Genomic DNA, 13,742 nt, shown 5'->3' with positions numbered 1-13,742 from the left:
TGCACTTTATACATTGTATTACAATTATTTTCTTTTCTGCCATCAGCAACAATTTTGGCTATTTTTTTTTTTTTAATCTCTCGCGTTGCGCTGCCACAGAATTGTTGACCGCTCGTGTACTTTTTTTTGGAACACGGAAGAACAGGGGATGACCCAAAACTAGGCTACTGATGAGTGAATGTTGTATCACACCGCCAATGGTGGAATAGCCTAACTACATCCGTAGGCCTACACCAAACACACCTCTCGTCCCCTTCTCATGACCAGGAGTGCTCTCGATTTGAGTTCAGTTGGAAAGTAAAAATTGTAAATTAATTGACATAAATTATATGGACGGAAATCCGTCCAAACGAAAATCCAGTTGACGGAATTCCGTCGTAGCGACGGAAAACTTTAATCCCTGTAAACTGTCATTCACCATATTTTTCTAACCTTTCCTTGCTATTTCTACATGTGAAGTACTCACTTCTTTTGCAAATCTCTTGTAATGATGATTTTTTTCATATTTTGTGCTAGAAATTATGGCTATAACAGGCAGTAGCCTAGCATACAGCCCACATTGATCCCGGCCCCTGATCACAGTCAGGAACGATGATGTGGCCCCCAGAGAGAAAAGTTTGGGGACCCCTGCTTTAGGGTCATGTTCATATGTCCCAATAAGTGATGTACTGACGAAATACTGCAGTCATAATGATATCTGGGAACATATACAGTTTCAAAATAAACAGTTGGTGAATGAGAATGTTTCGACTATCGAGATGGCTTGCTATGTAAGGCACACCCATTTTTAAAAATTCATTCTGATGCCCTACACTTACATTTTTATCAAGATGAAATTGACGTGGTGAATGTTCTTGGAGTTAAACGTGGTAAACACAAACTTTCTGCTGTATATTTTACCATTGGAAACCTTCATGGAAAATATCGCTCCCAAGTCAAACATATACATCTCGCCATGTTATTTAAAGATTCTTTACGGAAGAGTGTTGATTTGGATACCATTTTTAAACCACTTCTTCGAGATTTGACAACACGATCATCAGAAGGATTTACCATTCTTGTAAATGGTCAGGAGCACTTGGTGCATTCCGCAGTAGCCACTATTTCAGGAGACAATTTATCAGCACACGATTGGTGGTTTCCGTATGACTTTTAGCTCTGGACGCATCTGTATGTACTGCATCATACTTCATCAAGTAAAAATGATCATTTTAGTGAAAACGATTTTACAATTCGAACTAAACAGGCTCACAAGTACCATCTTGAGTCTGTAAAGGACAACCCAAGTAACAGTGCACTGTATGGGGTGCGAAGAAGTTGTCATTTTGACTCCCTAGATTACTTTGACGTCACAACATACTTACCGCCTGGCATCATGCACAATGTGCTAGAGGGTGTTATACCATTAGTCAACCGTATCTCACTCATATCGTGAAGTATTCACGAAAAAAATAGAGTAATTTTCGTGGTGCATTCACGTTATTGCCTGCCTTTCGTAAAGTCTTCACGAAAATAATAGATTCATTTTCACGCTGCCTATTCACTTGAATTGGCCGACTGTTGCCTAGCGACCCACTAGTTTGATGCCCTTTCGGTAGCCTACCGTCACATGGTAATCAAACATTTTAAACAAGCAATTTAGGGTTATGTTTAGGGTCAAGGTTAGGGTTAAGGTTAGGTTTAGGGGACATAAGGCGCAAGTACCGAAAGGGCGTCGAATTAGTGAGTCCTGAGTGTATCAGCAGTGTTCTGTCAGCACCCTCTCCCCGCCCCTGCAGACGTTTGGATAACCAAGCAGCAGTGGGGCAATTCAAGTGAATAGGAGCGTGAAAATGAATCTATTATTTTCGTGAAGACTTTACGAAAGGCGGGCAATAACGTCAGCACCCTCTCCCCGCCCCTGCAGACGTTTGGATAACCTAGCAGCAGTGGGGCAATTCAAGTGAATAGGAGCGTGAAAATGAATCTATTATTTTCGTGAAGTTTTACGAAAGGCGGGCAATAACGTGAATGCACCACGAAAATTACTCTATTTTTTTCGTGAAAACTTAACGAAAGGTGTGAGATAGGGCTCCATTAGTAGTGAGTCTAGTCATTTGCCAAGCTCATCGAGCAAAACATGTTACCATACATGAGTTCAATGATGCCCTGACACATGTCAATAGGTCAAAATGATAGGTCAAATAAACCAGTATCAATCTCAGAAAGGATCCTTGGTCAGCAGCACAAAAATGGTGTTTATTTAGACTTTTACCATTCATCATTGGGGACCGAATTCCGACCATTTCCTGATATTGGCACGTATACCTTGTTCTTCGCCAGATAACTGACATTGTTATGGTGTTCGATGTAGACTTTTGTGTCTTGATGTTCTCGTGCATCAGTTTTTATCAGAGTTAAATCAATTTGGAGATGTTTTGACTCCGAAATGTCACTACCTTGTACACTACGCAAGGCAGATAACATTGTATGAGCCACTACGGTCCTTGTGGTGCATGAGGTACGAAAGTAAGCACCATTATTTTAAAATCGTTGACTTAAAGTCGGAGATATATTTATAGAAGTTCTGCAATTTTCAGCAGAGACATCAGTTCAAACAGTGTTACGAGTTCCACTCACACAATATGTTGGATGAGTAAGAAAAAGTACCAGGCACAAGTTGAAATATTGTGTTCTCCTCCCTGCCTTCTGCTCCCCAAAGCATTCTTGACCATGATGGACTGCAGTCCAATGTTTCAGAAAAAATGTTTCAACGGGTCACTGAAGCAACAATCAATGGTGTGAAGTATGCTGTTAGAGACATATTTGTTATTGATTTTGTTCATGCAGAAAAAATACCAGTATTTTTTCAGATTAAGTTTATTTTTGAACTGTACACTGCGCCTAGATGGCTTGCTTATTATCCAATTTGCCTTGTTACCTTCCTATTATTTAATGTTGCTTCTATTACCTTGTGTTTGACAATGTTGTCAGTGTTGCATCTGTACACTGCTATTTGAGGTCTTTAGTTTACTTTTTTGCTACTTTTTAATGCATTGTCCTCTTCTTTACTCTTTGAAGGACAATGCTATCAGTGTTGCAACTGTACACTGTGCCTTACCCTGTTCTTGTTAAAATTGCTCCTTGTAAGTCGCTTTGAACAAAGGCGTCTGCTAAATACTAATGTAATATCATGTGATGTAATATGGACACTCAATGGTTATTAAGTGGAAGAATTGCACTTCCTATCAGTTTTGACGAGCATTTTCATGCATATGAGGTGAAGTTCGATGATTGGTCGTGCATAATGCCAGGACATTAGTAATTTTCAAGCTCTTGATGTGTATATGGTTGAAGGAAAATTGTTAGTGGCGATAAGGCATTTGTGAAATATTTTTAACATGAAATTAAATGAAAAATATTTTTTGTACAATATGAATATATTTTTAATGAAAAAATGTTTTGTACAATATGAATATTAATGTGTGTAAATATCAGTTTTATTGTTTACATTTGAAAAAGACAATAAAAGCAAAATGATTTTTTGAAATTGTTAAATTTGTTGTGTCAAATTATGTTATGTGAATTGCTATGGCCAGACAATGTACCTTAAAGGTACAAATTAGCTTGTCTCTGTGGTGGTACCATTGTGGTGCAGATTTGTACCATCCATTTAAGCTACAGGTACAGTAAGGCACTTACAGGTACAAAGTATAAGGGTACAAATATGAACCTTTTGAAAGGTTCAACTCTGTACTCCCAAAGGGTACTGCCACAGAGACAAGCGTTTGTTCGGATCTGTACTTTTATTTCTGAGAGTGCTATATGTGGTTAAAGGACCAGTTCAGTCAATTTCAAAATGCTGTTGTATTGCTCACTCTACCCTTGACTTCTTAGTACCTGGTGATGGCACATTTTTCAGCTCAGCCCTATATGAGCTATTCTAATGGGGGCAGCGTTTGTTTACATTTAAAAACATTTTTAACATAGGCCTACTACAAAATATGTTCTCGAAAGGTACTGCTGTTTGCTAGTTGTTTGCTGATGTTGTGTAACCTTTTGGATGTTTTTTTTTTTATGTAAACAAAGCGCTGCCCCCATTACAATGACCAGGATCTCAGAAAAGGCTGAAGAAAGAAAGAAAGAAAAACCTCAGGTACTGACAAGTCCAGGGACTGCAAATTAGGCCTGGGCAAAAAAATCGATGGTATTTTAAAATCAAGTTTGAACGTGAAATCGATTTGTTTTTTTGAGAAATCGCATTATACAATTAAAAAAAAAAAAAAACAATAAAAACACCTCTGTCCCTATGCAGTATCCAAGCGCACAGCGCATGCATTACATTACGTTCGCGAAGACCTCCGGAGACGTAGGCCTACCTAGTGCATTCTCTGTCTCCTCCCCCATTTCATGCACAAGCAAACGTGAGTGAAATAGTTAGACAGAAATATAAACGGGTGAGGATTACGGGCTCTTGTTTAAAAAAGGTGACACTAACTCCTATCGTTTTGCCAATGATGAATACCAAACAATATCACTTTGTAAATTGTGAGTTGTCGTAATGTAAGTTGTAGCAGCTGGACTACAATCTTGTTTCAATATTTGAAACGAAAACATATTGCGGAAAAAATGCTAAACAAACTACTGAGTGGAGCAAGGTGGAAAGCAATCACGGATGCAATTACCGGTAGCCTAGAACTACCTACTACGGATATGCTTCCAATTTATTCGGCAGAGAAGAGGTTTTCAACATATGCTTTAAGTTTTGGATGCATTGCTTCCTCGCCTGTATAATCTTACCCAACATATGTGAGTTGTAAGGAATCTCTCTCTCTCTCTCTCTCATACACATGGAGTCGAGTGTCCTCTTACCTCAAAGCCCACTGGCTTCCTTATGCAGCACTCTGGGTCAACTTCGAACGAGTGTTTGAGCACAACAGCAATGACACCAACAACAAGGCAGAGCGGTAATACAGTCAGTGTAAGACTAAAGAATCAGGATTTCAAACACTATAATGCAGTACTTGGTTCCTACACTGCACTAGGGATGTGCAAATGGGGGGGAGGACAAGCATTTGCTGACTTAACCCTCCTGTTATCCTCAGATTTAGGTTACATCCGTGATCCTTGGGGTCATTTTGACCCCAGCCACTTAAATGTCTACAAAATCAGTAGATGCAAAAACTTTTGCATCTGTTCATGCCTCAGATATTTACTGTTGCTCTGTTGTGGACATAAAAAAGCCCTTTAGATAAGTCCTAGCACCCCCACACACTAAAAAAAAACTAATCCATGACTAGGCGAAAATTTGCAACAACTGCCCAAAGGTTGCCTTAAATTAGTTTTGGCCCTCGTCCACATCATACATATTGTTACAGGTAGTTATCAGAGCCCTAAATAAAGCAAAATGTTCTGTTCTAAATAACATGTTCATGTATTCAACATTATCTGAACAGATTGAAACATATAGGCCTATTTGCAAAATATGGATGTTCCATTTATGTTTAATACACTTCAAAAAAAATTGGGGTCAAAATGACCCCAAGGAACACAGATGTAACCAAAACGTGTACAGCAGGGAAAACATGTTTGTGGAAATTTCACTTTTTTCAAATGACTTAGATCAGTTTTAGGTATAATGAAGCATGCCTAAGTGATTCTGAATAGGCGCATGGTTGTTTTAACATGTACCGTAGCTCAGTTTTCGTAGCCCTTGAGGGATAATGATATCTACCAAAATCAAGCTAGCGCTTAGTGGGCATGTGGAAACTGCACGTTTTTCTTGACGGTCAAACCCCTGGAAATATTCGTGCACATCCCGCAGGCCTATATCTCCTGTCTTTTTTTTCTGGTTCGTCGCATATGGCTTTGTAAGTCTTTGAGTTACTCATTACTATATTGCATTTTTGTGTCACTTCAGGTTTTTCGTCATTCATGCACGGTGCACTGATCTACAGAAAACGTGCCCACATGCCTTCGTCCACAGTACAAATGGGCGGTGCTAGCTACTTTTTGGAGATCAGAGCTTATCTGCAGCCCCGCTTAACCGTGGGAAACGCTTCTGACGGCGGCGCAGAGTCAGAATTATGTGGAAAATTCATTCACGATTCATTTGTCACTGAAAATGCACGTTTTAAAAAGTCGCCACATGCACCAAAAAGTCGCTAAAGGCGCTAGATGAATTTTTTGTCGCCATGTGCCCGAGATTCACTGCGGTCGGTGCGGCCAGCCTGCTAGTGCTCATTTAAATTTGTCAAATGCTTGTAGGGTAGACCGAGTAAAGTTAAGTACAGGGTACAGTTTAGGTAAATCAAATATACCTGTGTAACAACAAGACTCTGATCTAATTCCAAAGTGTAGGCATAACATAAATGACAGTCCCAAAACATTTGGTGACCATATCGAAGATTGTGTAATCTCAGTTTATGTTGACATTCGGTTCCTGCCATATCTTTGTCCCTTATCGCTTGCCGTAGTCTCATACAAGCAGATATACGTGCATGAGAATTCCTGTGCGTATCACCAAAGCTGCCACACCGTGGTGCATCATGTGTCACGTCTGTCTCTACCCGCCACTGGAAATGCATTGCGTGGTGTCGTGGGGAGGGACACTGATTTGCCTCTCACAAGTCGCTATAGTCGCTAAAGCTGGGCATACACTGTGCGATATTTTCACTCGTGGATCTTAAGCTTCTGCTCACACTGCACAATGGAATTTCACTGTTTAAAAGTTCACAGCTCACAACTCACGTCCTCACACTACACGAGCCGACAGTCGGATGCGAGCGAAATGCTTCCACCGTACGACACGACAGGAATGTTTCCCCGGTCTGCAGAGGAGGGAACATGTGCACCTGAGGTGGAGATGAGGTCACGCTCAACAGCGAATCGCACGGCCCTATTCATTTCTGCATGTGAAGTGTCAAATCGGGTCGTAGCACTGCTTTAACTGCGATTTACGTATGAGCCACGACCAGAATTTAAAACCGTTTTGATTTTCTGGCGACCCTGCGATTGCACGATCGTGAGGCGAAATCGCTTGTCGTTACCCCATGTACACTGCACGATGCGAGACTCACGATTGACCTGCGATTGAGCAAGAAATCGGCTCGACTCTAAAAAAGTCGTGCGAGTGCCAAATCGGGGCAAAACTCGCACAGTGTAAGCCCAGCTTAAGTTGCTAGATGTTTTTTTTGTCGCCAGAGGTGGCCAAAAGTCGCTAAATTGGCAACATTGGGTGTCAAGAAAAAGAAAGCGAATTGAACAAGCCAAGCAAGAGGTTTACAAAAAGAGCAAAAAAAGAAAATTCAAACACTAAATAAAGAATAGCCATGCCTTGTCTTGCCTAAATGAAGAATAGATTTCCCAAAAGAAAGGATAGCCATCTTGGCTGATATTTCACAGTATGACTTCATTGGCTTCCCTTTCTTATTTTAATGTGTATTGTATTTATCTATGTATTGTAATGTTTCCACTGTGGGCCCTTTAATTTATCTTGTAGCCGAAGGATATTACCCCATTGATAGTAACTGTGTGTGTTTTGGAATAATAAATAATAAACGGCTTCAAACCAAATGAAATGTTTATTTACATACAGTAACTACAATATTTACATGTTTGCAAGTGCCTGGCGCATGATATCAAACACAACATGAGTCACCTCCGGTCCCAGGGTGTGAGTCACTAAAGAGTATCTCCATGTTTTTGTGCAGGATCTCTTCAATTATATCCAGCGAGGGCCTGGAAAAAAAGAGCAGTTTGAGACAACTTACATAATGTACACTTAAAGGTGTATGCCACTATTTTGGGGCTTAATACATTTAAAATCATTGGCCAGGGTTTAAAAAGGTGGTAAAGTGTCTTATTTTTCATGCAAGCCGTTGTCTTGCTTTAAGACAAGTTAAAAGAGGGAGCATGTTGCTACACGGATCCATTGACTTTCACTAGCTTACCGACATATTCCCTCTTTTAACTTGTCTTAAAGCGCTTAACATGAAAAATAAGTCACTTTACCACCTTCAGGGCCAAAACATACCAAGGCGGAACGGAACGGTCGCAGGACGGACGCGGTCTTTCTGCTTAGTTTTGGCCGGCGTGCTTTTCTCTGCCTTGCACACTGACAGCGTCGGCGTGCGCGGCCAGTCCTATTCAAAACCCTAGCCACAGCCAAAGCTAGCATGCTACTTTGCCATTCATTTGAATGAGACACCGCCGGTCGCCGGCGTGAAAAATACGCTCGAGTTCTATTTTCCAAATGCAGCGCGGCGCGGAGCCGGCTCCCGCGCCGCTGACGCCCGACTACCGCCGGTTGGTGTGTAAGGACAGATAGGTTTCAATGTATTTTCACCGACGCCGGTAAAAAACGTGGCCGTTCCGCGACGCTTTACCGCCTTGGTGTGTCAGACCCCTTATAAACCCCAGCCAACGATTTTAACTGTATTAAGCCCCAAAATAGTGGCATACCCCTTTAACATAAGAAATGTGTGAACACACTACGAAGGCACAACATTATGAAGTCACAAGTAGACAGACTAAAAAGTGGAAGGAAAGGGATATCTGCATGCATAAATTACCTAAGGTAATCCTCAGGGAGCCCATTCTCTGGGAACTATATGGTTCGTGGTGCCGCTATGATATAGCCTCATTTTTCGTAGTTGGGCAACTCGCGCTGTCGTCCAGAGGGTGAGAGAGACCACCCGAGCAGCGTGTATTCGCTGTCGTTGTGTCAGTTTCATGCCATGTCTCCCTTCCTCCAACATTAAACTTAAACCTTAACCCTAACCCTAAACTTAACCGTAAATCACTTGTTTGAAATGTTTGATTACCGTCGTTTCCAGTCCTTCAGTCGCGCTTGATTGTTGACGTCCGTCCGTATTATTCTTCCCCCCAGAACCAAACTACCCCAATTGTCAGTTCCCCCTTTCGTCGCCCAACCACGAGAAACGAGGCTATTTGTAAAGGCTCCACAAGGCTCTAAGTTGTTTTTCTGTTTTTCTTGTAAAGACTTCACGAATGGCCTGAGTTACTGCTTGCCTCAGGAGCACAGCCTTCCTTTTGCAGCTGCTGGCCAGTAAGGCGGAAGGGGATGTCCTTTGTAAGGAACGCAAGGTCCCTCCCAAGCCCTTTGCAGTCCTCTGTGACACAAAGGGAGCAACCTATTACTAAACCCTTTGCGCAGCACCTGTGTTATAACCTTACTTTCATAGACATAACTACTGTGGGGTGGCTAAGCTCAATGATTGATCACTTCGTAATGAAATTGTGATGGTATCTGCTTAAAGTTATAGTGTGTGACACCTGTCTTTTAGATTAGATAACAATAGATTCATCTGTATTGTCATTCATCAGTATAAATACAGGGCAATGAAATGCACTTTGAAAGAAAATTCAAGTGTGCTTTTACCACAAAGTGATCAATCGCTATGAAAAATTGAGTTAAGCCAGGGATATGTTACCTTCCACCAGCTTGCTGCAGAGCGAAGTATTGGAGCTGTATGGAGACAGTCTCACGCCTGTCTCCTTCAGCTCCCTCTCTAGCTCCCGTTTCTTGGTCTTCGCCCTTCTCATGTATGTGACCTTGAAGTTGGCAGAGAATTTCTCTTCAATTGACACAAAGTTCCTGTGCAATTACAAGACATTTTCTGTGAATATCGGATCATTGCATGACTCATAAAGCTACAGTATATGTTTTTACTACTTACAAAATGAAGAGTTCAGACGCATATAAATACATTATAAACCAGGCAAACTATCTTTCACTAATGTTACCATACTGCACTACTTTCCACATATGTTACAGTACCTGAACACTCATCAATGTCCTATACAAAAGTGCCCATCCTAGCTTAGGTAATAGTTACCAACCTTGTAGCCTTCTTTGAGGACGCCACCTTCAGCAGACTTTCCACATAGAATCCTTCAATAGAAAAACCAAAAAGACATATTAAGAGATTTGAATTTCACAAAAGACACTTACAGGTGTGCAAGATCAACGTGGGGCTTGATTAACTGGGGATGACGTCACCAACACCTGTTTAAAACCAGCACAACTACATCAGGGTTCGTACGGTCATGAAAAACCTGGAAAAGTTATGGAATTTGAAAATTCAAATTTCCAGGCCTGGAAAAGTTATGGAAAACGTATTTTTGGTCAAAAGTTTTGGAAAAGTCATGGAAATCCATCCAGTGTTTCATCAATTATCTTTATGAAGTTGAAGCCACGGCGTAATAAAATCTAAATGTCAGAGTTCTCGTGGAAATGTTGTCTAGTGCAGGCTGCGTCTGCCTAACCATGTGTTGCCAAATTGAGTGGGTTTCAAATAACGCATGTTGTAATGGCTCCAGGCGGGTTTCAATCGTTTTTGGCGCTAGAAATCAGTCACACCTGGCAACCCGCCTCGTAACGCGCGAGCTAGATGTAGTGTGTGCGTGGTGGTGAGAGGTGATCATAGCTCTAATCCTAGAAAAGAAATGTGGTTCTGTACGATATTACAGTATGTCGCGAAGTGTTACTTCAACAATGCGCGGCTTAACTTTCTGAAAAGATTATCAACAATGGCTGGAGAGGACGAAAGTTGTGATGTGTCCGTCCGATATGGGCGAAGCAGCGGCACTTGTTAGCCACCTGAAGGGCAAGATACAGCAGGCGGTTACCTCCTCAGCTACTAACAGGTTAGCAGTTATACGCGTTTTAAAATATTTAGCGGTTCCACTGAAACGTAGCTAATGCCAAAAGGAATACAATCCTAAGACCTGTTTGGTCTTGGTTTAATTTGCCAGATAGGGCACCAAGCGAACCTTTATGCTTTCGGTAAGCCCCGAGATTTTGATATTGATAAGCAATGCACCTGCTGCCTGCGAGTGAACTTGTCCAGTGTGCTGAAAGATTCCATAAAATCCGTACAGTAGTCTATGTGCAGCTGACCGCGAGCCAAACGATTACCAATGTTTGCATGAGGCGCCTGTTTTGAAATACGGTATAAACGGCAGCGTGACTAGAGTTTGAAAAAGTCATCTGTGGCTTTGTTTTCAAATCGGTCAGATCGTTGTAACACAAAATGAAACTCACCCTAGCATCTCCTTGAGTGGGCGTCAGACTAGAACTATGCCACGAACAGTGCAGTCTCTCTCTTTTTTTTGCTCCAGCAACGACCACAACAAATGACAACATTATAATTCTTACAGGAGCTTTGGACTGTTGTGCTTAGGCAGGTGTAGTAGGCAGGCCTATGATTTCTTACTTGGGCAGGATGAGCATTTATCCATCTCCATAGAGAGCATGTTGATACAAATGTGTCTTCATGATGATTTCACGACCTAATTTGCTATAGGCTGGCCTAGGCCTATTCATTTTAATTTCTGACTGTACATTAGACAAGCGAATTATATAACATTGGTGAATAATAGCAGAATTAATGTAATACAACATGAAGTATAATGGTTGCTTATAGCTTGTAGTAAAAGATAACCTATAGTATGAATATGTTTATTGTTTACATATTTGTAATATAGGCTATGTAATATATAATATAATATGCCATAGTCTATAGTATAAATATATATACAGTAATTCCATATTTATAATATAGGCTACGTAATATAGCCTGTAATATAGCCTAATACCCTGCGTAAGGTAAATGTAGTTGCGCTGGATGTAAACATATCATCCCCAGTTAATCGAACTCGTGAATCGAGTTTTTAAATGAAAAAATCTACACTTTTTTAAATTATTTTTTAGGGTGAATCGCCCAGCCCTAGACTGCATGTTGGAATTGACTGAACTTGTGTGTGTGCTACTTGATACCTTAATAGTGCAGGGGAAAAACCATGATGCATACTGAAAACAGACATGTACTACTATATTTATGAGTACTAATTATGAGTAAGCTGTCTTAGATGCTTTATCCACTGGACAAAGATGGAAAAATAGGAACATATTCTTCCCTGTATGTATAAATCTACTGCTAAACATGCATCCAGTAATGAAAACTAGCTACTTATGACTCAGTTATCACAGAAGGCCAAACACATGTGCAGTTTCCCCAAAGGCAAACATAGGTGAGATTTGGAAACATAGATTTGGCTATTTTCCTGAACATCCAAGTAGTGATTTTGTAATATTTGCATGCTAATGCCGAGCCAGTTTTGTGCATTCCCTTTTATGGGGTCATTGGTGGACTTACATGGAAGGGCAGGTTTGACCTGGTTTTCCAAGATTGAAGTAGTGCGGAGAAGAGAGCGTGGTCTCTTAAGCCGGGCATACACTGTGCGATATTTTCACTCGTGGGTCTTAAGCTTCTGCTCACACTGCACGATGGAATTTCACTGTTTAAAACTTCACAACTCACGACTCACGTCCTCACACTATACGAGCCGACAGTCGGATGCGAGCAAAATGCTTCCACCGTACGACGCGACAGGCATGTTTCCCCGGTCTGCAGAGGAGGTAACATGCGCACCTGAGGTGGAGATGAGGTCGCGCTCAACAGCGAATCGCACGGCCCTATTAATTTGTACATGTGAAGTGTCAAATCGGGTCGTAGCACTGCTTTAACTGTGCGATTTACGCACGAGCCACGACCAGAATTTCAAACCGTTTTGATTTTCTTGCGACCCTGCGATTGCACGCCCGTGAGGCGAAATCGCTTGTCCTTACCCCATGTACACTGCACGATGGGAGACTCACGATTGACCTGCGATTGAGCAAGAAATCGGCCCGACTGCCAAAAAGTCGTGCGAGGGCCAAATCAGGACAAAATTCGCACAGTGTAAGCCCAGCTTTATCCAAAGCCACATCAGTGAAAGACAAGTGGTAACATGCCCTGAGGTAGTTGTACATGTGTCGGATAAGGGCTCTGAAAGCCTGATCTGCTGAAGTGTTGGATTCAGACATAATTGTATTCTGTTAGAACACAATAACATTCATTCATTACCAACAACATGTTGCTCTCAGGTCCTAGAGAGAGAGAGATTGGGGGAGTTTACACAGCCTTGAGAAGGGACAGCAATTCCCGGACCCTCTGGGACAGTCGGTCTCCGTGGGTCGTGAGCTTATAGACCCCACGCTGTAGGAATGTCCAGGCCCCACTTGCTGCACTTGGATATTCCAAATTGAAGACAAATAATGACTTAAAACAAATGTCCACAGCTTTAGTTATTTAATCAAATTCGTAGACATGGTCTTCGATCACCGTGAGGCAGTGTTGCCAATTTAGCGACTTTGTCGCTAGATTTAGCGACTTTTGGCCACCTCTGGCGACAAAAAAAATCATCTAGCGACTTTTCAGGCTCAATCTGGCAGAATCTAGCGACTATTTCGCTTGTCTTGTGAGAGGCAAATCAGTCTCCCTCCCACGACACCACACAGTGCATTTTCAATGGCGGGTAGAGACAGACGTGACACATGATGCACCACAGTGGATGCACTACGGTGTGGCAGCTTTTGTGATACGCACTGGAATTCTCATACACATGTGCATCTGCTTGTATGAGGCTACGGCAAGCGATATGGGACAAAGGTATGACAGGAATCAACTGTCAACATAAACCGAGATTACACAATCTTCGATATGGTCATTGGTCATGGTCACCAAATGTTTTGGGACTGTCATTTATGTTATGCATACACTTTGGAATTAGATCAGTCTTGTTGTTACACAGGTATATTTGATTGACCTCAACTGTACGGCTCCTTGGGATATGCATACCGATATGACAAATTTAAATGAGCACTAGCAGGCTGGCCGCACCGACCGCAGTGAATC

General features: G+C 41.6%; 1 long non-coding RNA gene across 1 annotated transcript; it reads right to left on the bottom strand.

Moving 5' to 3' along the window:
• Window positions 1-8,709: 8,709 nt before the first annotated feature.
• LOC134458943 (uncharacterized) lies at window positions 8,710-12,990 on the bottom strand. The gene is made up of 4 exons (XR_010036705.1): window positions 12,912-12,990; window positions 9,844-9,895; window positions 9,435-9,598; window positions 8,710-9,113 (listed from the first exon to the last, which is right to left on the bottom strand). It is a non-coding gene; the product is annotated as an uncharacterized LOC134458943 (long non-coding RNA).
• Window positions 12,991-13,742: the final 752 nt, after the last annotated feature.

The sequence above is a fragment of the Engraulis encrasicolus genome, chromosome 11 (genome assembly GCF_034702125.1).
Source record: "Engraulis encrasicolus isolate BLACKSEA-1 chromosome 11, IST_EnEncr_1.0, whole genome shotgun sequence".
Lineage (NCBI taxonomy): Eukaryota > Metazoa > Chordata > Actinopteri > Clupeiformes > Engraulidae > Engraulis > Engraulis encrasicolus.
Note: the sequence above shows the minus strand (reverse complement) of the source record. Positions and strands in the feature narration are given on the sequence as shown.